At 46.7% G+C, this 22,395-nt stretch overlaps 1 long non-coding RNA gene across 1 annotated transcript; it reads right to left on the reverse strand.

Annotated features, from left to right (window-relative positions):
• Positions 1 to 18,879: 18,879 nt before the first annotated feature.
• On the reverse strand, positions 18,880 to 21,001 carry LOC125523897. The gene is made up of 2 exons (XR_007290475.1): positions 20,453 to 21,001; positions 18,880 to 19,086 (listed from the first exon to the last, which is right to left on the reverse strand). It is a non-coding gene; the product is annotated as an uncharacterized LOC125523897 (long non-coding RNA).
• Positions 21,002 to 22,395: the final 1,394 nt, after the last annotated feature.

Genomic DNA, 22,395 nt, shown 5'->3' on the forward strand with positions numbered 1-22,395 from the left:
GGCCTAGGCGAGCACAAGAGGGCTACGGGGCATAGGGTAGCGCGGCTAGGGTGCGCACGGAGCAAAGCTCCGACGGTCCGGCCATGGTGGCCGAAGCTCGAGGTCGACGACTAAATGGTGATGGAACGAGACGGAAAAAGGGGAATCCGGAGGAGGGGCTCATAATGCGTTTGGTGGTGAGGTCGGGAAGGTCAGGGAGGCGCCGAAGCAAACGTAACAACGACGAGGTTGTGACGACCATACGAAGAAGATGAAGACGACGTCGGCTCGAGGGCGTCCCGGCTTGAGCTGGTCGCCCGGACGACTCCGGCGACGGCGGACCTCCTGGATGTGCTCCCGAACGTAGAAGACGTCGGTGGCCGCAACAACGACGGTGTGGCAGCGGTGATCGCGGTTTCTTTCGAGCTCAAATTCGAGCAGCAGAGGAAGGGGGCTGTAACGCCCTCGATGCGGCTATATCTCCTATGTGTCGAAGCACGACTTAGAGGCATAACCGCATTGAAAGCAATGTCGCAAGTGAGGTAATCTTCACACAACCCATGTAATACATAAGGGAAGGAGATACATAGTTGGCTTACAATCGCCACTTCACACAATTACATGAATTAAAGCATTACAACATCCAAATACACACAAGGTCCGACTACGGAACCAAAATAAAAGAAGAACCCCAAATGCGACAAGGTCCCCGATCGACCCCAACTGGGCTCCACTACTGATCAACTAGAACGAAAAAACACAAAGGACAAGATCTTCATCGAGCTCCTCCTGAGCTTGGTTGCGTCATCTGCACGGTCTCATCGGCACTTGCAAACTGGTTTTGGAAGTATCTGTGAGCCACGGGGACTCAGCAATCTCGCATCCTCGCGATCAAGACTATTTAAGCTTATGGGTAAGGTAAAAGGTATGAGGTGGAGCTGCAGCAAGCGACTAGCATATATGGTGGCTAACATATGCAAAGGAGAGCGAGAAGAGAAGGCAAAGCACGTTCGTGAAAGTATGATCAAGAAGTGATCTTAAAACGACCTACGTCAAGCATAACTCCAACACCGTGTTCACTTCCCGGACTCCGCCGAAAAGAGACCATCACGGTAACACACGCTGTTGATTCATTTTAATTAAGGTCAACTTCAGGTTTTCTACAACCGGACGTTAACAAATTCCCATCTGCCCATAACCACGGGCACGGCTTTCGAATGTTCAAATCCCTGCAGAGGTGTCCCAACTTAGCCCATGACAAGCTCTCACGGTCAACAAAGGAATAGACCTCCTCCCGAGACATTCCGATCAGACTCGGTATCCTGGTTCTACAAGACATTTCGACAGGGTAAAACTAAACCAGCAACACCGCCCGAATGTGCCGACAAATCTCGATAGGAGCTGCACATATCTCTTTCTCAGGGCATACTCAGATTGTCTTAGGTACGGGTAGGCCAGCCCAGAGTTGCCCCTGGTGGCCACTGGCAGCTGACAGGTGGACCAACACTCAGAGGAGCACTGGCCCGGGGGGGTTAAAATAATGATGACCCTTGGGTCCGCGAAACCCAAGGGAAAAAAAGGCTAGGTGGCAAATGGTAAAACCAATGTTGGGCATTGCTGGAGGAGTTTTATTCAAGGCGAACTGTCAAGGGGTTCCCATTATTACCCAACCGCGTAAGGAACGCAAAATCCGGGAACATAACACCGATATGACGGAAACTAGGGCGGCAAGAGTGGAACAAAACACCAGGCATAAGGCCGAGCCTTCCACCCTTTACCAAGTATATAGATGCATTAATTAAATAAGATATATTGTGATATCCCAACAAATAAACATGTTCCAACAAGGAACAACATCTCCATGTTCCAACAAGGAACAAACTTCAAACTTCACCTGCAACTAACAACGCTATAAGAGGGGCTGAGCAAAGTGGTAACATAGCCAATCAACGGTTTTCTAGGACATGGTGGGTTAGAGGCTTGGTTCAACAATATGGGAGGCATGATAAGCAAGTAGTAGGTATCGCAGCATAGGCATAGCAAAAGAACGAGCAACTAAGCAAGCAAAGATAGAAGCGATTTCGAGGGTATGATCATCTTGCCTGAGATCCCGCAAGAAAGAAGAACGAGTCCATGAAGAAGACAAACGGAACGTAGATGAACGGGTCCTCACAACGCGACATTATCGGAACCAACCCAAAGAAGCAAACACCGAAAAAGAAGCACACAACATAGTAAACAACCAACACAAACATGATATGATATGCGGGATGCGGTATGCGATGCATATGCATGATTTCACACGGAAGGAAAGAACCTGGCCTCAACTTGGAAATCCAAGTGTGCCACTGGAAAGGTGAGATTAAATCGCTTGAAAACGATATAAAGATCACCGGAATCGGAGTTACGGTTTGGAAATGGCAAGCCATTCAAATATGACCACGTTCTGCGATTTACAGCAAGTGACCATCTAAATGCAACAAGATGAACATTCTACAACACTCAAACATCGCAACCAAATACATGGCAGGGATCCATTCAAGATGCTTAACAAAAGTCTATCACTGAGCTATGGCCAATTCATCCATTAACAGGTTCAAACAAGCATGGCAAAAATGCATATGGTAAACAGATTTCAGACTTAGTAAAATTAACACTTGTCTGAAATTTCAGATCAGATCGCACTCTTCGGAGCAACAAAACTATATGCTACAGGACCTGAACATGGCAAAGTAAAGCATTTCATGGAGCTACTCAAAGAGCTTAACAAAAGTCCCTTAGTGACCTTGAGCCAAAAGGGATCAGAAAATACAATTGCAAGCATGTGAACATGGCAAAACCATAATCAGTTCTCAGACTTAGTGTAAACTGGAGCATGCTGAAACAGATATCAAGTAGGCATGTTAACGAGCTCGATGCACTCACTACAGAGCAAGGCATGACAATCTAAGCATACACCCGTCAAGAATACACAAAATGCAAGCAAGACATGGCAAGAACAATAGCATAGCATGCACGGATCAACTACAACATCCTCGGCAAAATCGCTAACAAGTAGACAATCTGCCCGAATTCACGAAGTAGTAAAAGTAGAGCTCGATTGACTAAAGCTAGGGTACTCCATAATTATAAAAAACGAAATGGATGGATAGAGCACTACAAGATTGACAAGACATCCTTACTGATCATCCTCAAAAGAGGCACGGATCACTAGGAAACAACATGAACATATGGCAACTTGGGATGAACAGATCAAGGACTTAGTGGAAAAGCTAAGTCCCTGAAATCAGCATTACCAAGTGCCTCACTTTGCAAGCTTGTGCTAGTCACCACACACATCACAAAAATACATGGGTTGCACCTCTGGAAAGATGGCAAAACCCTTAACAAAACACATGTAGAGCTCATGGGCATATCATGCACACAATAATCATGACAAAAATGAAAAATATCTAAACGGAGCAGCAGATCTGACAATTATCTCAAGTAGCACTCTTCTAACAGCATTTCGGGCATCAAGATGAACTCAAATGAAAATGATGCAATGAGATGAAATGATGTACTCTCTGAGACAAACATTTTGATATGCTACACGCATGAATTGGAGCTACGGATGTAAAGTTACGACACGATGAACATGGGCATATGAATCTGGGAAATTCGGGGACTTGGTGGAATTTTACCCCGCGGGAAAAGTCAACCCGGGACGAGGGCATCCGGGACGGGGTGGATCCGGATCGGGTGCGGCGCGTTTGGATGGATGAAGGGGTGGATCTGATCCACCTTGTCGGGATCCGACGACGAGGCGTCCGGCGATGGCAACTCCGGCGAACTCGCGAGCGGCGGCGAAGGACGCGGCGAGGCACTCCAGCTCCGGGACGAGGGAAGGCCGGCGAGAGGAGGAGCAGAGGCGCGCAGGAGGTCGGCGGCGTACTCCTCCGCGGGCGGCCCGCGCGAGGATCCGGCGGTGGGCGCTGCGGGCGCGCTCGCCGGCGGCGAGGTCGGGCGGCGTGGGCGGCGGAGAACTCGGGCAGTGAGTGCAGCGGCGCGGGCACGCACCCGTGGGCGGCGGTGGCGACAAACCAGGCAGCGGAGCGGGGCGGTCGCCGGCGCGGGAGGAGCTGACCGGCGCCGGTGGGCGCGGACGGCGGCGCGAGGCTCCGGCGGCCGGAGCGGGCGAAGATGGCGGCGGGGTGATGGCGCGGGCGGCGCGGGATGCGTCACGAGCTCGCGCGGGCGAGCAGCGGCGGCGTTCGGGCCCGAGTGGGCCTCAGATGGGCTCGGCGGGCCAGGCGCGGTGGAGGACGGCGCGCGGGCTGAGGTGGCGGGTGCCGATTGGCCTGGAGCGGCGGCGGGGATGATGTGACGTCCTCTGATTGGTTTAGGTGAGGTGGCCGGCGGAGCGGACATGTCCGGGCGGTGGAAGAAGTGTCCGGCAGCGCTAAGGGAGTGGATCTAGGGTTTCGTCTGCGCGGAAATTTCGGAGGAGAGCACATATTTATAGGTAGAGGGAGCTAGGAGAGTCCAAATGAGGTGCGGTTTTCGGCCACGCGATCGTGATCGAACGACCAAGATGATGGAGGAGGTTTAGGTGGGTTTTGGGCCACTTTGGAGGGGTGTTGGGCTGCAACACACACGAGGCCTTCTCGGTCCCTCGGTTAACCGTTGGAGTATCAAACGAAGTCCAAATGGTACGAAACTTGACAGGCGGTCTACCGGTAGTAAACCAAGGCCGCTTGGCAAGTCTCGGTCCAATCCGGAAATGTTTAATCCCCACACACGAAAGAAAGGTAGGAATGACCACCGGAGGAGAACGGAGCACCGGAATGCAAAACGGACAACGGGGAAGATGCTTGAATGCATAAGACGAACAAGTATGCAGATGAAATGCACATGATGACATGATATGCAATGCATGACACGCAAGCAATGACAATGCACCAACAGCGAATAACTGGAGGACACCTGGCACATCGGTCACGGGGCGCTACAACACTCCACCACTACGAGAGGATCTCGTCCCGAGATCTAGAATGGCACCGGAGGAACAACGGAAGAGAAAAGAGGAGAGGTAAAACTAAGTTGCTCCTTTGATGAATTAGTGAAACCAAAGAACCTTGAAAAGTTTACGCCATATCGAGAAAAGAAAACAACCAAGACAAATGAAGTTGAAAACACTCCGGTAGGAAAGAGGAAACAAGGAATTACAAATTCGGACAGCACTTCGGTTGAAAAGAGATGAAAGACTTGATAAGATGAAAAGAACTAGAGCAGAGGACACGACACTCCAGATAAATGGATAAGCAAAAGAAAGAACATGATCTTAGATGAAATGATATGATTGTTGAAGAAAGCAACATCACAATGCCTCCGGAAAAGAAAAGAGAATGGAATGGAATGAACGACGAGAAACAAGATCTTGAGGGAGCACGCTTGCAACAAAAGCTAGAATGGAGTTGTTGGAAAACCAACAACGAAGGAATAAGCTTGATACGGTCTTATGGAATACAACTCAAATAATGAGGTGACAACCTGGCACTCACGGAAAAAGAATTGGATTGGAATGAACAAGGAGACAAGAAAGTATTTCACCGGGAGGATAGATGAAGAACTTGGATCATATATTATCACCATTAATAGCAACAAACCTTAGGGAAAGTTTTAGGTGAAAATAAACCCAAGATAACTCCAAAGAAGAGATTGATGGATTTAAAATACCTCATTCTTAACAACATGTGAATCATGAGACATGAACTCAAATTTATCAAGAATGACATAATACGACCTCGAATGATACAGTTGAAAGAATTGCACTTTAAAATGCAAGATAAAGAATGCTTGAGCTCCCTAGAAATGAATCTCGATGCAAACTTCGAGAAGGAAATAAATCCTTGATGAACCATCATGTAGAACCTCCATGAAGAACTCCGGTAAACAAAAGATAACAAAAAGAAAGAGAAGTAAAAAACACAAGGTGAAACCTTGTAATGATTTAGATGAATCTCCGTGGTGATATAATTGAAATAGCTTGGAGCTCTGGAAAAGAAAGATGAGCACTTGAAACCAAGAATAAGAATTACATTATGCTTAACCTTCACCAATTAAAATTGATGACAAGCAATGGAATTGGCATACTACTTATTCTCGTAGAAAGGATTAAGACAGATAAAGCGTCAATTTTGAAAGGTCTTCCATGAACCACCGGTCGGGTTGAAACAATAAATTGATATGATGAACGAAGGAAGACAAAATCTTGGAAGAACCACCGTAAGAATTGAAAATGATCGAAGTAGGGGTGCATCACAGGTAAAAATTAGCAAATGAACGAAGGTGCTTGAGACAAACTAGATACATGAGAACGAAGAGATCAAGAACTGATTAGAGGATATTTGATTGATGCACCGGCAAGATAGGAGAATGATAACTGACAACTGAGAATGAATAAACCTGAATTGATGGACTCCGGATAACAAAACTGAGAAGACTCTTGAATTACTCCGGATAGGTGAAAAGAATTCCCACAATTAAAAACAATTATGAGAGGATGGCAGAGAATGGAGCAAGATTTAAAAAAAACTCTTCTTCGGTCTTCAACTGCAGAGAATGACGATGATAAAGACCACCATGGATTGTTGAGATACTCCGGGATGAAGACTAGAAAGGTTGAACCACAATGAAAGAATTTGAAAGATCTTGGAGAAATACATTTGACTGATGATAATTCATTCTTACGTCAAACTTTGACAAGAAATTTGAGGATATATCCGGGAAAATAAGAAGAGTCAGGTAAGATCCTAGGAATAGACCTGTGGGTTAGGGCCCACTCAAAATAACACCGTTGAAAAGATTTCAAAGAGAGGTTGCACCGGTTGAATTAAATGACTTGAATGAGGGAACATCCTCGAAATAGGTTGAACGGATCTTGGATGACAAGGCGAGCCATCTGAGATATCTTCAGGGCACCGGAACAAATGAATATCAAGAAATGAATGATTAAGAGGTGCACCGGCACGAGAAAAGCATTTGAAATACAGAGAAGAATATGGTCGACACCGAGAGCTTGAATAGAATCCATCGGAGAAGAAAAAGAATGAATAATGGTAAACTAGAAACTTCGTTAAAATCTTCATGAGCATCACTGGGTAAGAACATTGATGGAGAAGAATGGAGAGACTTCACATCAATAAGATGGATACTCGATAAAGAAATCCGAGTCCTAGGAGAAACAAGGGTGGGAGGGTGGGAAAACAAAGACAACTTGGGATGGATGAACGAACACCGTTGAGAAAGCTAAGATTGGATCTTGCGGATGTTGAAATGTTTGGATCCACTTGAAGAAAAACACACCGGTGAAAATGATTGATAAGACAATCTTGATGATCAAGAAGGATTGGTATCCACATCGGAGTATGAGAACACCATTTGGGGAAGGTATGGAATGAACACTTGACTTCGAAGCAACTCGAATACCACAACTCAAAACAAAACAAAGGATTGGCTTGCAGAATAAGCTGGAACAAACATATGATAGAGATTTTGTCCGAAGTTTTCGTGGTGGGGCCTACACGGGCTCGATCGTACAGCACCATCATGTACAAGGCAGTGCACATGACATACGAAGCGTCCCCGAGTCGGCATAGCCAAGGACTCTTTAAGACACAACGAGACCACTGCAAAATCGACCGTGAATAGGCGGACCACTAGACGTTGAACCCCAATTTCATATCATACATCTGTCGGAAAGATATCCTAAGAGCTACTTGAATTCCCACTTATGAAACTCCCGAAATTTTCCGGTTATGCAATCAGGTGTTGGGGATACAGGGGAAGCATAATATCTCACCCAAAACTAGCAAATCCTACATCCAGCTGTATCCATCCTTCAACACATAACCAAGAAACCTTCGGAAATCATCTACCTCAACCTTCGAAAAGCATCCGTTATACAAGTTATGGCGATACTCCCGAACTCCCGCCCCAGTACTGGGTGGCGTCGAGGTTATCTCACCAACGAACTGCATAAAAGAGATTTTCGATGTCGGCGTACTAAACTCAGGTATTCCAGAACTGCAACGATAAAATTGTGACGACAACACCTCGGAGCTCAACTCCCCGGGACACTTACACAAAACCCCTGACAGGAGGCACCAAGACAATGTTCTCGTCACAAATACATCGGAACGATTCCAAGATACCCGCGTGATCCTAAAAAAAATTAGTGAAATTTGAGAAGAGAAGAGTCAAAACTCTACGTCAGGATGCCTTACCAGAGCGATGAGGAGACTGGGAAGTAAAAAAGAATTCCTAAACTCTCCGATATATAATTCCTAAATGACTCAAAACATTTTTTCTAGACACAACTCGGCCGCTAAAAACGATCAAGCAATGGGGGCTCCTAAGGTCGGGGAAGGCTCTGATTACCAACTTGTAACGCCCTCGATGCGGCTATATCTCCCACGTGTCGAAGCAAAACGTAGAGGCATAAGCTCATTGAAAGCAATGTCGCAAGTGAGGTAATCTTCACACAACCCATGTAATACATAAGTGAAAGAGATACATAGTTGGCTTACAATCGCCACTTCACACAATTACATGAATTAAAGCATTACAACATCCAAATACACAAAAGGTCCGACTACGGAACCAAAATAAAAGAAGAACCCCAAATGTGACAAGGTCCCCGATCGACCCCAACTGGGCTCCACTACTGATCAACTAGAACAAAACAATACAAAGGACAAGATCTTCATCGAGCTCCTCCTGAGCTTGATTGCGTCATCTGCACGATCTCATCGGCACCTGCAAACTGGTTTTGGAAGTATCTGTGAGCCACGGGGACTCAGCAATCTCGCACCCTCGCGATCAAGACTATTTAAGCTTATGGGTAAGGTAAAAGGTATGAGGTGGAGCTGCACCAAGCGACTAGCATATATGGTGGCTAACATACGCAAAGGAGAGCGAGAAGAGAAGGCAAAGCACGTTCGTGAAAGTATGATCAAGAAGTGATCTTAAAATGACCTACGTCAAGCATAACTCCAACACCATGTTCACTTCCCGGACTCCGCCGGAAAGAGACCATCACGGTAACACACGCTGTTGATTCATTTTAATTAAGGTCAACTTCAGGTTTTCTACAACCGGACGTTAACAAATTCCCATCTGCCCATAACCGCGGGCACGGCTTTCGAAAATTCAAATCCCTCCAGGGGTGTCCCAACTTAGCCCATGACAAGCTCTCATGGTCAACGAAGGAATAGACCTCCTCCCGAGACATTCCGATCAGACTCGGTATCCCGGTTCTACAAGACATTTTGACAGGGTAAAACTAAACCAGCAACACCGCCCGAATGTGTCGACAAATCCCGATAGGAGCTGCACATATCTCTTTCTCAGGGCACACTCAGATTGTCTTAGGTACGGGTAGGCCAGCCCAGAGTTGCCCCTGGTGGCCACCGGCAGTTGACAGGTGGACCAACACTCAGAGGAGCACTGGCCCGGGGGGGTTAAAATAATGATGACCCTTGAATCCGCGAAACCCAAGGGAAAAAAAGGCTAGGTGGCAAATGGTAAAACCAATGTTGGGCATTGCTGGAGGAGTTTTATTCAAGGCGAACTGTCAAGGGGTTCCCATTATTACCCAACCGCGTAAGGAACGCAAAATCCGGGAACATAACACCAATATGACGGAAACTAGGGCGGCAAGAGTGGAACAAAACACCAGGCATAAGGCCGAGCCTTCCACCCTTTACCAAGTATATAGATGCATTAATTAAATAAGATATATTGTGATATCCCAAAAAGTAAACATGTTCCAACAAGGAACAACATCTCTATGTTCCAACAAGGAACAAACTTCAAACTTCACCTGCAACTAACAACGCTATAAGAGGGGCTGAGCAAAGCGGTAACATAGCCAATCAACGGTTTGCTAGGACAAGGTGGGTTAGAGGCTTGGTTCAACAATATGGGAGGCATGATAAGCAAGTGGTAGGTATCGCAGCATAGGCATAGCAAAAGAGCGAGCAACTAAGCAAGCAAAGATAGAAGTGATTTCGAGGGTATGATCATCTTGCCTGAGATCCCGCAAGGAAGAAGAACGAGTCCATGAAGAAGACAAACGGAACATAGACGAACGGGTCCTCACAACGCGACGTTATCGGAACCAACCCGAAGAAGCAAACACCGAAAAAGAAGCACACAACATAGTAAACAACCAACACATGAACATGATATGATATGCGGGATGCGGTATGCGATGCATATGCATGATTTGACACGAAAGGAAAAACCCTAGCCTTAACATGGAAATCCAAGTGTTCCACTAGAAAGGTGAGATGAAATAGCTTGAAAACAATATAAATATCACCGGAATCGGAGTTACGGTTTGGAAAAGGCAAGCAATTCAAATATGGCACCGGTCCTCTATATACAGCAAGTGACCATCTAAATGCAACAAGATGAACATGCTACAGCACTCAAACATGGCAACCAAATATATGGCAGGGATCCATTCAAGATGCTTAACAAAAGTCTAGCACTGAGCTACAGCCAATTCATCCATTAACAGGTTCAAACAAGCATGGCAAAAATGCATATGATAAACAGATTTCAGACTTAGTGAAATTAACACTTGTCTGGAATTTCATATCAGATAGCACTCTTCGGAGCAACAAAACTATATGCTACAGGACCTGAACATGGCAAAGTACAGCATGGCATGGAGCTACTCAAAGAGCTTAACAAAAGTCCCTTAGTGACCTTGAGCCAAAAGGGATCAGAAAATACAATTGCAAGCATGTGAACATGGCAAAACCATAATCAGTTCTCAGACTTAGTGTAAACTGGAGCATGCTGAAACAGATATCAAGTAGGCATGTTAACGAGCTCGATGCACTCACTACAGAGCAAGGCATGACAATCTAAGCATACACCCGTCAAGAATACACAAAATGCAAGCAAGACATGGCAAGAACAATAGCATAGCATGCACGGATCAACTACAACATCCTCGGCAAAATCGCTAACAAGTAGACAATCTGCCCGGATTCACGAAGTAGAAAAAGTAGAGCTCGATTGACTCAAGCTAGGGTGCTCCATAATTGCAAACAAAGACATGGATGGATAGAGCACTACAAGATTAACAAAACATCTTTACTGATCATCCTCAAAAGAGGCACGGATCACTAGGAAACAACATGAATATATGGCAACTTGGGATAAGCAGATCAAGGACTTAGTGGAAAAGCTAAGTCCCCGAAATCAGCATTACCAAGTGCCTCACTTTGCAAGCTTGTGCTAGTCACCACACACATCACAAAAATACATGGGTTGCACCTCTGGAAAGATGGCAAAACCCTTAACAAAACATATGTAGAGCTCATGGGCATATCATGCACACAATAATCATGACAAAAATGGTAAATATCTAAATGGAGCAGCAGATCTGACAATTATCTCAAGCAGCACTCTTCTAATAGCATTTCGGGCATCAAGATGAACTCAAATGAAAATGATGCAATGAGATGAAATGATGTACTCTCTGAGACAAACATTTTGATATGCTACACGCATGAATTAGAGCTACGGATGTAAAGTTACGACACGATGAACATGGGCATATGAATCTGGGAAATTCGGGGACTTGGTGGAATTTTACCCCGCGGGAAAAGTCAACCCGGGACGAGGGCATCCGGGACGGGGTGGATCCGGATCGGGTGCGGCGTGTTTGGATGGATGAAGGGGTGGATCTGATCCACCTTGCCGGGATCCGGCGACGAGGCGTCCGGCGATGGCAACTCCAGCGAACTCGCGAGCGGCGGCGAAGGACGCAGCGAGGCACTCCAGCACCGGGACGAGGGAAGGCCGGCGAGAGGAGGAGCAGATGCACGCAGGAGGTCGGCGGCGTACTCCTCCGCGGGCAGCGCGCGCGAGGATCCAGCGGTGGGCGCTGCGGGCGCGCTCGCCGGCGGCGAGGTCGGGCGGCGTGGGCGTCGGAGAACTCGGGCAGTGAGTGCAGCGGCGGGGGCACGCGCCCGTGGGCGGCGGCGGTGGCAAACCAGGCGGCGGAGCGGGGCGGTCGCCGGCGCGGAAGGAGCTGACCGGCGCCGGTGGGCGCGGACGGCGGCGCGAGGCTCCGGCGGTCGGAGCGGGCGAAGATGGTGGCGGGGTGATGGCGCGGGCGGCGCGCGCGGCGTCACGGGCTCGCGCGGGCGAGCGGCGGCGGCGTTCGGGCCTGAGTGGGCCTCAGATGGGCTCAGCGGGCCAGGCGCGGTGGAGGACGGCGCGCTGGTTGAGGTGGCGGGTGCCGATTGGCCTGGAGCGGTGGCGGGGATGACGTGACGTCCTCTGATTGGTGGAGGTGAGGTGGCCGGCGGAGTGGACATGTCCGGGCGGTGGAAGAAGTGTCCGGCGGCGCGAAGGGAGTGGATCTAGGGTTTCGTCTGCGCGGAAATTTCGGAGGAGAGCACATATTTATAGGTAGAGGGAGCTAGGAGAGTCCAAATGAGGTGCGGTTTTCGGCCACGCGATCGTGATTGAACGACAGTGATGATGGAGGAGGTTTAGGTGGGATTTGGGCCACTTTGGAGGGGTGTTGGGCTGCAACACACATGAGGCCTTCTCGGTCCCTCGGTTAACCGGTGGAGTATCAAACGAAGTCCAAATGGTACGAAACTTGACAGGCAGTCTACCGGTAGTAAACCAAGGCCGCTTGGCAAGTCTCGGTCCAATCCGGAAATGTTTAATCCCCACACACGAAAGAAAGATAGGAATGACCACCGGAGGAGAACGGAGCACTGGAATGCAAAACGGACAACGGGGAAAATGCTCAAATGCATAAGACGAACAAGTATGCAGATGAAATGCACATGATGACATGATATGCAATGCATTACATGCAAGCAATGACAACGCACCAACAGCGAATAACTGGAGGACACCTGGCACATCGGTCACGGGGTGCTACAGGGGCGAAGGGGGAACAAGGGGGGAAAGAAAGAGCTCGATCTAGGGTTTTCAAGGGACGCACTTATCGGCCGAGGGGTGGCACTATCGCATGCGTGGCGGCCATCGAGCCGTGGTGGCCGTGGATGGCCTCCACGCCATGGCTTTCTGTACAAAGAGGAAGGAGAATGGCAGATTGGTGAGCTGGGATGTGCACTGTAGCAATGGGCTACAAGTGCACAGTAGTAGATATGCCTTTTCCCTTTTATATTTATTTTTCTATTTTGCGTTCTTTTACAATTTTGTAATTTTTTGATCTAATAAAAGAGTATAGTTAAATGTGCCACTTAGCACATAAATACTAGGCAAGGTTTTGAAGCAGCACACAAAGTTCTAAATTATTTTGAATAGTTTAACTATATGTTTAATTTGAAATGGTTCAAATAAATACTGATGATTTAGTTTTAAAATAGGTTAGGGCCACTTTAAATATTCAAAAGAGGTTGGCACCTACATGAAAAATAGTTAGGGAAAATTTTCAACCCATTGAACATTTTTCCTCGTCAGTTTGAAGAAATAATAATTTGACTTGTTTTTGGAATTTGAATTTGAATTCGGTTTGGATCAAAGTGAGATTAGAAAATTAACAGTGATGACATGGCACCATTATGGTGTGTGGTTACTGTAGCTTAACGACCGGGCGCTACAAATCTCCTCCGCTACAAGAAATCTCGTCCCGAGATTTAAGAGGTGGAGTAAAGATGAAAGTTTTGGTTACGACATTCTAACAGATCTTTTCGTTCTGGGTTGCTCTTCGCGAAAAAAAAAGTCGATCCCTTCCGTTGATGCCTTCATTTCGCTACATCAAGGCATCATGATGAAGTCCTCATCCTTTCTTTAGAAACTCCATCATACTTACGAATAGGGTATAAGGGGAAAACTATAAGGACAGATGTCTGAAAGGATTGGCATCCGATAATTATCTCAAGGAAGGATATTTTAGAAGCACCAGGAAACAAATCGAGAGTGCTATAAGGAGGTTCAACAAGTTTTAACCAGGTAGGCATCAACCTGATGCCTATAACTGGTGATGAAGTGGTTCAGAGCAATGAGGAATAATGTTGCCTCTGATACCGGAATGAATCATGGTGAGGAAGTTAGCTCGTGAACTACATACGAAGCCAAAGTGCAAAGAATATTTCGGAATCAAGGTTGTACAGGAGAGTCAGGTTTCGATCTTGTGGAACTGTGGGTCATGGGCCCATCATGTGGTTCAAAAGTAGAAGGATGCTGACATATTGCACGGTCATGGTAGCAAGGCATGTCAGAGGATAGCCTGTCAGTTATGTTGGCAACAACGTTGGTACCAAGGGCAAGGGACAAAGAGAACTATTATCCTGCTCGTTGAAACGAGGCGAACCAATAGGCAAAGTTCTCGTCCATCGGTGGCTACCGGAATGTCAACAGCAATAATAACAGGGTATTACTGACAAATTGCACACCGAGGTGTTTACATAAGCAGGGAACTATTACTGCTTAGACCTCATAAACCACAAGAAAGGTTAAACATAACAATGGAAAAGAAAAGGTGATTATTAATTTAACCAGAACAATGGAAAGGAAAATGTGTTTAAACACAAATATCCGGAGTATATCCTTCCGAAGGACAAGAAGAGGGTGATATACATGACAGGATAGCAAGCAGATAACCATTTAGGTAAAGGGTCGGGAAATTTACGATGTTACCCAAACAATGGTGTTCGCATAATTCATCAAGAAACATTTAGCATTGCTCTACCAATTTTCTTGTTGGTATTCAGAATACCACAGTCATGCTTCAAGGTAGACATGATATGGTGGTTTAAGTAAGGGTTGGATCTGAAGATCACAAGAAATACACAAGGGACAATTTCAGGAATAGCAAGGAAAACAAGGTAAAGAGAAACATGACCAACTCAGTGTTGGAAGGGAGGCAAGGTTGTTATCGATGACAACACAATTTTTTTAGCGGCAAGGATGATGTTTCTCGACAAGAATTTGATTCATATCTTGGAAGAAGTCAAAATGTTGACGATGATCACGACACATTTGTCGAGAGGTTTCTTGAAGATGTAATCGATTAACGATGACATCAAACAGAAGGAATGGTGAAGCGAAAGGTTATTGGAACCACGGGTACGACACAAACTCGAAATCAAGCTTGTTGTTCAAGGCGAAATGATATGTCGAGGAAGATCGACGTAAGCTTAGATCATTGTTGAAAATTGTGCTCCGGGAAGAACCAGGTAGCAGAGCTAAAATTGGGCACGATAATGATATAGCCGATCAGGCTAGGAATGACTTGAAGGATTATTAAACTCATAAGCAAAGAAAATTACTTAAGAGTTATTGAATCGGAGTGCGAAATCGATTCACTTATCGGTGTTCTCGATCGACAAACAACCCAGAACCTATGAAGTGACAAAGACAGGGTAAGGTAGTACTTGATAAAAAGTTCATAAGATGTAGTGCAATGGCATGATATCCTCGAGATACCAGGGGTAATACTCGAAGGAAGATCATAATAGAGGTTGGACAGGCGTATTGACCTGCAGAAGACAAGGGATTTAACTTGTCCAAGAAATGGGACCAAAGAAGAACAATCATGGTCGGAACCACGGTTGCGAAGGATCAATTCACCGATACCAGATGATATTATATCAAGGAAATAGTTATTATTGCAAGAAGCTTACATGATAAGTTCCACATCGGGTCCATGGGCATGAACACAAAGGTTCAAGGTCGAATCCCACTTCTTCAATGCCTAACCTTTCATTCATTTCTCGTCTCTGAAGAAATTGTAGAGTTGAAATTTTATATGGCAAAACACCAAAAGAGTATTACTCGTGAAAAACTCTCGAGTTCACACGGATTATGGAACGCATAGATTCAACCCATCGGGACATCTTAGGGACATATACCTCAAACTTCAAGAGTAAATAACACAAGCTCGAAAGCCGAGCATGGTTAGCCAAATCAGAGAATACAATTTATCAAAGGTATTATATATCGGGGGAAAAGGCTCACAAGTTATTGAATAAGAAGGATGTTGTCAGATAAAATCCAACAAAGGATCTGGTGGTCCACAAGGAACCTGATGTGACCATCCAGAAGAAGAAAGAATGCAAGGATATCAAATTATAGAAACAACTGACTAATCCAAAGCTCAAATGCGTAGGAATTATGATTTCCAAATCAGGAGATCAGAAGCAAACGCTCTGATTAAGGATGGATAAGTTGAATATACTTAGGGGTACAATCGATGGTAATTTGATTGGTCAAGAACCAGCTCATGTCCGGAGTGACGTCTGAGCCGGAAGGATGAATTCTAATTTCGATTGATGATTGTGAGCATTCACACACACGTTGAATCAACGGACTCAAAATAATAGTGACAAAGGATGCTAATAAGATTACTAGACTTATGGGACTAACCATAATGCAAGCAAGTAAGAATTTTAAGAGCAATGGGCTACTAAGAATTTCAGAAGATCGAATAGTATCTCAAAGAATTTTGTGAAACACATGAACAAATAGGGAAAAATCCTCGATATGTGTGAGGATTAATTTGTAGGTATATTCAGGCGACAAGGAGTTGCAAGACAGTAGTCACAAAGGATTCTCAGAATATCCGAAGTATTTCAGGGTATCTTGTAATAACAAGAAAAAATGGAAATGAAGGTATGGACAACAAGTGTATGCAGCTATCCATAGGGATTTATCGATGATATGGAATTGCAACGGCGAAGGGCACAAGGGTTTCGAGGAAAGATCGGAGAGTATCTTTGAAATCTTCTGGTGCAGCAAGCGATCATCTGGACTAAAGGAGCTCTCCGGGAGAAAGTATTTTCGAGAATGTAAAGTTAGATTTTAGCAAAATTATTTAATCCGAATAGAAGAGAGATCATAATCCCACAGTATAGATGAGGAGTAAAAGGTCCTAATACCACCCAATGGCGACGTGGGCCCGTAAGCCACACAACCATGTTAGTAAATTAGTTTTTCAAATACTAGACTCAACTTCGATCAAGGAGTTTGGAAGGGGGATTCCTACAGGCAGTCGGCTCTGATAAAAACTTGTGACGCCCTCGATTCAACCGTACACTAATCATACACGCAAATGTGTACGATCAAAATCAAGGACTCACGGGAAGATATCACAACACAACTCTAGACACAAATTAAAATAATACAAGCTTTATATTACAAGCCAGGGGCCTCGAGGGCTCGAATACATAAGCTCGAAAACACAAGAGTCGGTGGAAGCAACAATATCTGAGTATAGACATAAGTTAGACAAGTCTGCCTTAAGAAGGCTAGCACAAAAGCAACAATGATCGAAAAGGCAAGGCCTCCTGCCTGGGATCCTCATAACTACTCCAAGTCGTCAGCGGCCGTCACGTAGTAGTAGGCATCCTCGGGGTAGCAGTAGTCATCAGTGGTGTCGTCTAGTTCCTGGTATCCGTCATCTAGTCGCAACAATCGAGTATGGGGGAAAAGAGGTAGCAAAGCAACCGTGAGTACTCATCCAAAGTACTCGCAAGACTTACATCAGATCTAAACTAAGTATGCATCTGTATCAAAGGAAATGGGTTGTATCTGTGGGCTAAACTACAGAATGCCAGAAGAGAAGGGGAAAGCCTAGCCTATCGAAGACTAGCATCTTCAAGCATCTAGAAGAGTACAGAACAACATAATGTAAAGTAGTAGTGTTATCAACCTCGGCCAGAGATCCTTTCTCGACTCCCTGCGAGAAAGCAATCCCAGAGCCATACTATCCATTTCTCATCTCAAGTATCCAGTTCTAGTTGTATCGATCGGGATACAACTCCAAGTGTCCGTTACCATAGGACAGACTGTCGATAGATGTTTTCTTCCCTGCAGGGGTGCACCAACTTACCCACCACGCTTGATTAACTCCGGCCGAACACACTTTCTTGGGTCATGCCTGGCCTCAGCGAAACAATACGCCGCAACCCGACCTAGGCTTAATAGAGACGCCAGCACGCCGAACTAAACCTATGCCCCCAGGGGTCTTGGGCCATCGCCTCGGGAACTCCTGCACGTTTGCGTGGGTGGCCGGTGAGTAGACCTAGCTACCTCCTTAAAAAGGCAGGAGCTTACCAGTCCAACCCGGCGCGCGCCGCTCAGTCGCTGACGTCTAATAAGCTTCAGCTGATGCATACGACGCAGAAGGCTCATACAATGCCCGCGTGATGGTTAGTGCTATCAGGCCAGAGGCCCCTCGGATCAAATATCCAAACCGTTAGTGTGTTGGTAGTGCGGTCACGAGCAGAGACTCATGAAAGATGTGACCCCGTCGCCCCGTCTCGAGTACTTACGGCAAGGGCTAAGAATGCTCGGTCACGCCTCGTAAGTATCTCGCGGGCACCCTCCAGGTCAACCCGACTCCACATCACTCGCTATTAAGCTCGCGCGGGTACCCCTCAGGGCCGACCTGCCTTTAGTAACATGGTTCGGTGTAAAGTCATAGTAACCATAGTAACTGTGTGTCTAACACCAGGGGGAAAACCTAAGGAATCACCCCCGGTGAATTCCACTCGATGTTATCATCAAGGTGAGCGTAAGAGGATCCACCCTCGAGGTTCACACTTGAGGGGTTGCACGACAGAGCCGTAACGGAAGTGGTTAAGGAGGAAATCATCCTCGATGACCTCGATCGTATAGCTACACTACAGAGATCTCATCAGGAGTGATGTAAGAGGTTCCACCCTCGGCACTCGATGGAAACTCTGCAGAGTCGTACAACTAGGGGGGTGATGTGCGGTGTCGGGGCCTGGACGTCAATCACGTTGATCGAGTCATCAAACATAAAGCGAGGTAACTGGGACAAGGTGGGGTCACTGATGGATCTCTAACCAACCTATACTAAGCAGTTTAGGATAAGCAGGTAAGGTATGAAAGCAGGTAACAAAAATAGGCTATGCATCATAGTAGGATCATACAGAAAGCAGTAGCAGTTCTAATGCAAGCATGAGAGGGAAAGAAATAGGCGATATCGAAATGCTCAAGGGGGGTTTTCTTGACTGGTTGCTCAGACGAGATGGACGGGTCGTCGGTGACGTAGTCGATCACTAGGGCCTTAGCAGCGGCCTCGGGGTCTACCTGAGAGAAGAGGGGAAGAAACAGTAAATACAGAGCAAACAAGTGCAATACTATGCATGATAAGACAAAAAGCGGTGTTAGGGGTGTTCTAACGTGGCACTACACGCTACCGGCAAAGGGGGATAATATCCGGGAAAGTTTTCCCGAAGTTTGCATATTCGGACAGACGAACCGGAGGGCAAAGGTTCGATGTTCGCTATGCAAGGGGCATGTGACAGATAAACGGAGAGCGTATTCCGATTCGCCTCATCATTCTGAACAACTTTCATGTATAAAACTTTTTCATCCGAGCTACGGTTTATTTTATATGAATTTCTAAAGTTTTAACCTATATTCTAGAAAACCCTGAAATTTTGCTAAGTCTGAGAATTCGACAGTTTTTTTAAACATCACTTGGCTGTTTTCAAAAGACTACAACTATTGTTCTGTACATCCAATGGGTTAGTGCCTTATATCAATTTTGAGTACTTTTCTATGATCTACATGTTAGTACCAATTACATCCATATTAGAGTTCATTTGCTTGAACATCAAGAGCACTAAAGTAGCTATGAAAATAAAACTGTTTTTCGGTTTTTCTATTAACAGAACGTAGATTATTGTCATTTTCAAAGGATTTAATCCATGCCTCAAATGGATTTGTTCCAATGGAATAAAATGGATTTTGTCAAGTGTACTATCTGTCCATATAATTTTTACTCATATTACCTTTCGCTTAGGGGCTGTTCAGGGGCTGTCCAGTGGGCTAGTCAGGTTGAAGTGGCAAAAGCTAGCAAGCGCTACAGTAACCTTCAGTTTACTGTAGCGAGTAATGCAGGCAGAGCAGTGCTAGCATCGGCAGCACACAGCTGCGAGGAGCAGGGACACGGGCAGGGGGCTGCCAAGCACGCGCTTTGGCACGGCTGAGCGCGAGCGGGGTGTGGCCAGGCCACGGCTAGGAGCAGCGGGCGCATGCAGGCTGTAGCAGGCGGATGCGGACGGACACGGCAAGGCGCCGGCGGTCAAGACCAGCAGCGCGGGGCGACCGAGCAGGGCGCGGCGAGCGCGGACGCGCGCGTGTGGGCGTGCTGCGAGGGGTGGAGGGGACGGGGCGGCACGTAGGCAGACAAGGCTACAGGCAGCAGCGACAGAGACAGCAGCAGTACAGGCGGGCGAGCGGGCGAGAAAGGCTCGGCCCGGACGAGCACTGGCGCGATAAAGCACGGCCTGGGCAAGCACGAGACGGCCAGAGGGCATAGGGGAGCGCGGCTAGGGCGCGCGCGGAGCAAAGCTCCGACGGTCCGGCCATGGCGGCCGAAGCTCGAGGTCGACAACTAAATGGTGATGGAACGAGACGAAAAAAGAGGGGATCCGGAGGAGGGGCTCACAATGAGTTCGGTGGTGAGGTCGGGGAGGTCAGGGAGGCGCCGAAGCAAACGCAACAACGGCGAGGTTGTGACGACCAGACGAAGAAGATGAAGACGACGTTGGCTCGAGGGCGTCCCGACTTGAGCTGGTCGCCCGGACGAACGAATCCGGCGACGGCGGAACTCCTGGATGTGCTCCCGAACGTCGAAGACGTCGGTGGCCGTGACAACGACGGTGTGGCAGCGGTGATCATAGTTTCTTTCGAGCTCAAATTCGAGCAGCAGAGGAAGGGGGCGAAGGGGGAACAAGGGGGAATGAAAGAGCTCGATCTAGGGTTTTCGGGGGACGCAGTTATAGGCCGAGGGGTGGCACTATCGCATGCGTGGCGGCCATCGAGCCGTGGTGACCGTGGATGGCCTCCACGCCATGGCTTTCTGTACAAAGAGGAAGGAGATGGCTGATTGGTGCGATGGGTTGTGCACTATAGCAATGGGCTACAACTGCACATTAGTAGATAGGCCTTTTTCCCTTTTCATATTTATTTTTCTATTTTGCGTTCTTTTACAATTTTGTAATTTGTTGATCTAATAAAAGAGTATAGTTAAATGTGCCACTTAGCACATAAATACTAGGCAAGGTTTTGAAGCAGCACACAAAGTTCCAAATTATTTTGAATAGTTTAACTATATGTTTAATTTGAAATGGTTCAAATAAATACTGATGATTTAGTTTTAAAATAGGTTAGGGCCACTTTAAATATTCAGAAGAGGTTGGCACCTACATGAAAAAATAGTTAGGGAAAATTTTCAACCCATTGAACATTTTTCCTCGTCAGTTTGAAGAAATAATAATTTGACTTGTTTTTGAAATTTGAATTTGAATTCGGTTTGGATCAAAGTGAGATTAGAAAATTAACAGTGATGACATGGCACCATTAGGGTGTGTGGTTACTGTAGCTTAACGATCGGGGCGTTACACCTTGCCTTTGCCTGAGTTGCCGTCATCTGAACTAGGATCTTTTGTGATGTCTGACTCGGCATACCTGGTAAGGACATCCATGAGGTCACCCATGTCTTGGACCTTCTGCTTGAGGTGCCCAAGCTTCTGAATGAGAGGCTGAAAGTGACAATATTTTCCTGAATCAAGACAGCCTGAATAGTTGTTATGTTATCGGAAGAGTGAATAATCTCCGCGACCCGGCGAGACCAGTGATGGGAAGACTCAACCTCACGCTCGATGCAATGCTACAAATCAACAATCGTCATCGGGCACTTGTAGGTTCCTTGGAAAAAATTATGAAGCGATCCTTCAATTCGGCCCAAGTATTGATTAAGTTGGGAGGCAGGTTTTTCAACCACGTGCGAGCCAGCCCTTCCAACATCATAGTTAGATATTTGGCGCAAACTGTGTCACTGACATCCAACATGTCCATGGCTTTCTCGTAGCTTTCGGTCCATGTAGCCGGCTCGAGATCAGCCATGTAGTTGGGAACCTTGCGAGGGCCTTTCGAGTCCTTGGGCATGCGCTCATTGCATAAAGCCGAAGCTAGACAAGGTATTCTAATGGTTCTACCACCCGGTCCTCTACCTTGTGAAGCCAATGGGGTTGTGGTGGGCGGGAGTTGAACCCCCATGTTTGTTGCTTCTGCTTCCTGCATAGCTCGAGCCGCATCAACAATTGCATGCACATCTGAAAGCACAGGTCGAGGCGGGTTGCACTATGGCTCACACTACAGACATGCGCTGCTGGAGACAGCTAGTGACTCGGCATGTCGGCTTCTGCTACGACTTGGGTGCGGGGTGGAGTGAAGTCGCTGCTGATTGTAGGAATAATTGGCTTATTGAACGATTGCAGTCTTTAGCATCTCAATTGTGTTTCTAGCCTTAATCTTCGTTGGGTTGTTCCCGGTAATGGGGATCGTGGTGAGGTAGTCGCCGCAAGCATGTTGTCTGCCGGGTTGGAG

This window comes from Triticum urartu, chromosome 7, assembly GCF_003073215.2.
Source record: "Triticum urartu cultivar G1812 chromosome 7, Tu2.1, whole genome shotgun sequence".
Lineage (NCBI taxonomy): Eukaryota > Viridiplantae > Streptophyta > Magnoliopsida > Poales > Poaceae > Triticum > Triticum urartu.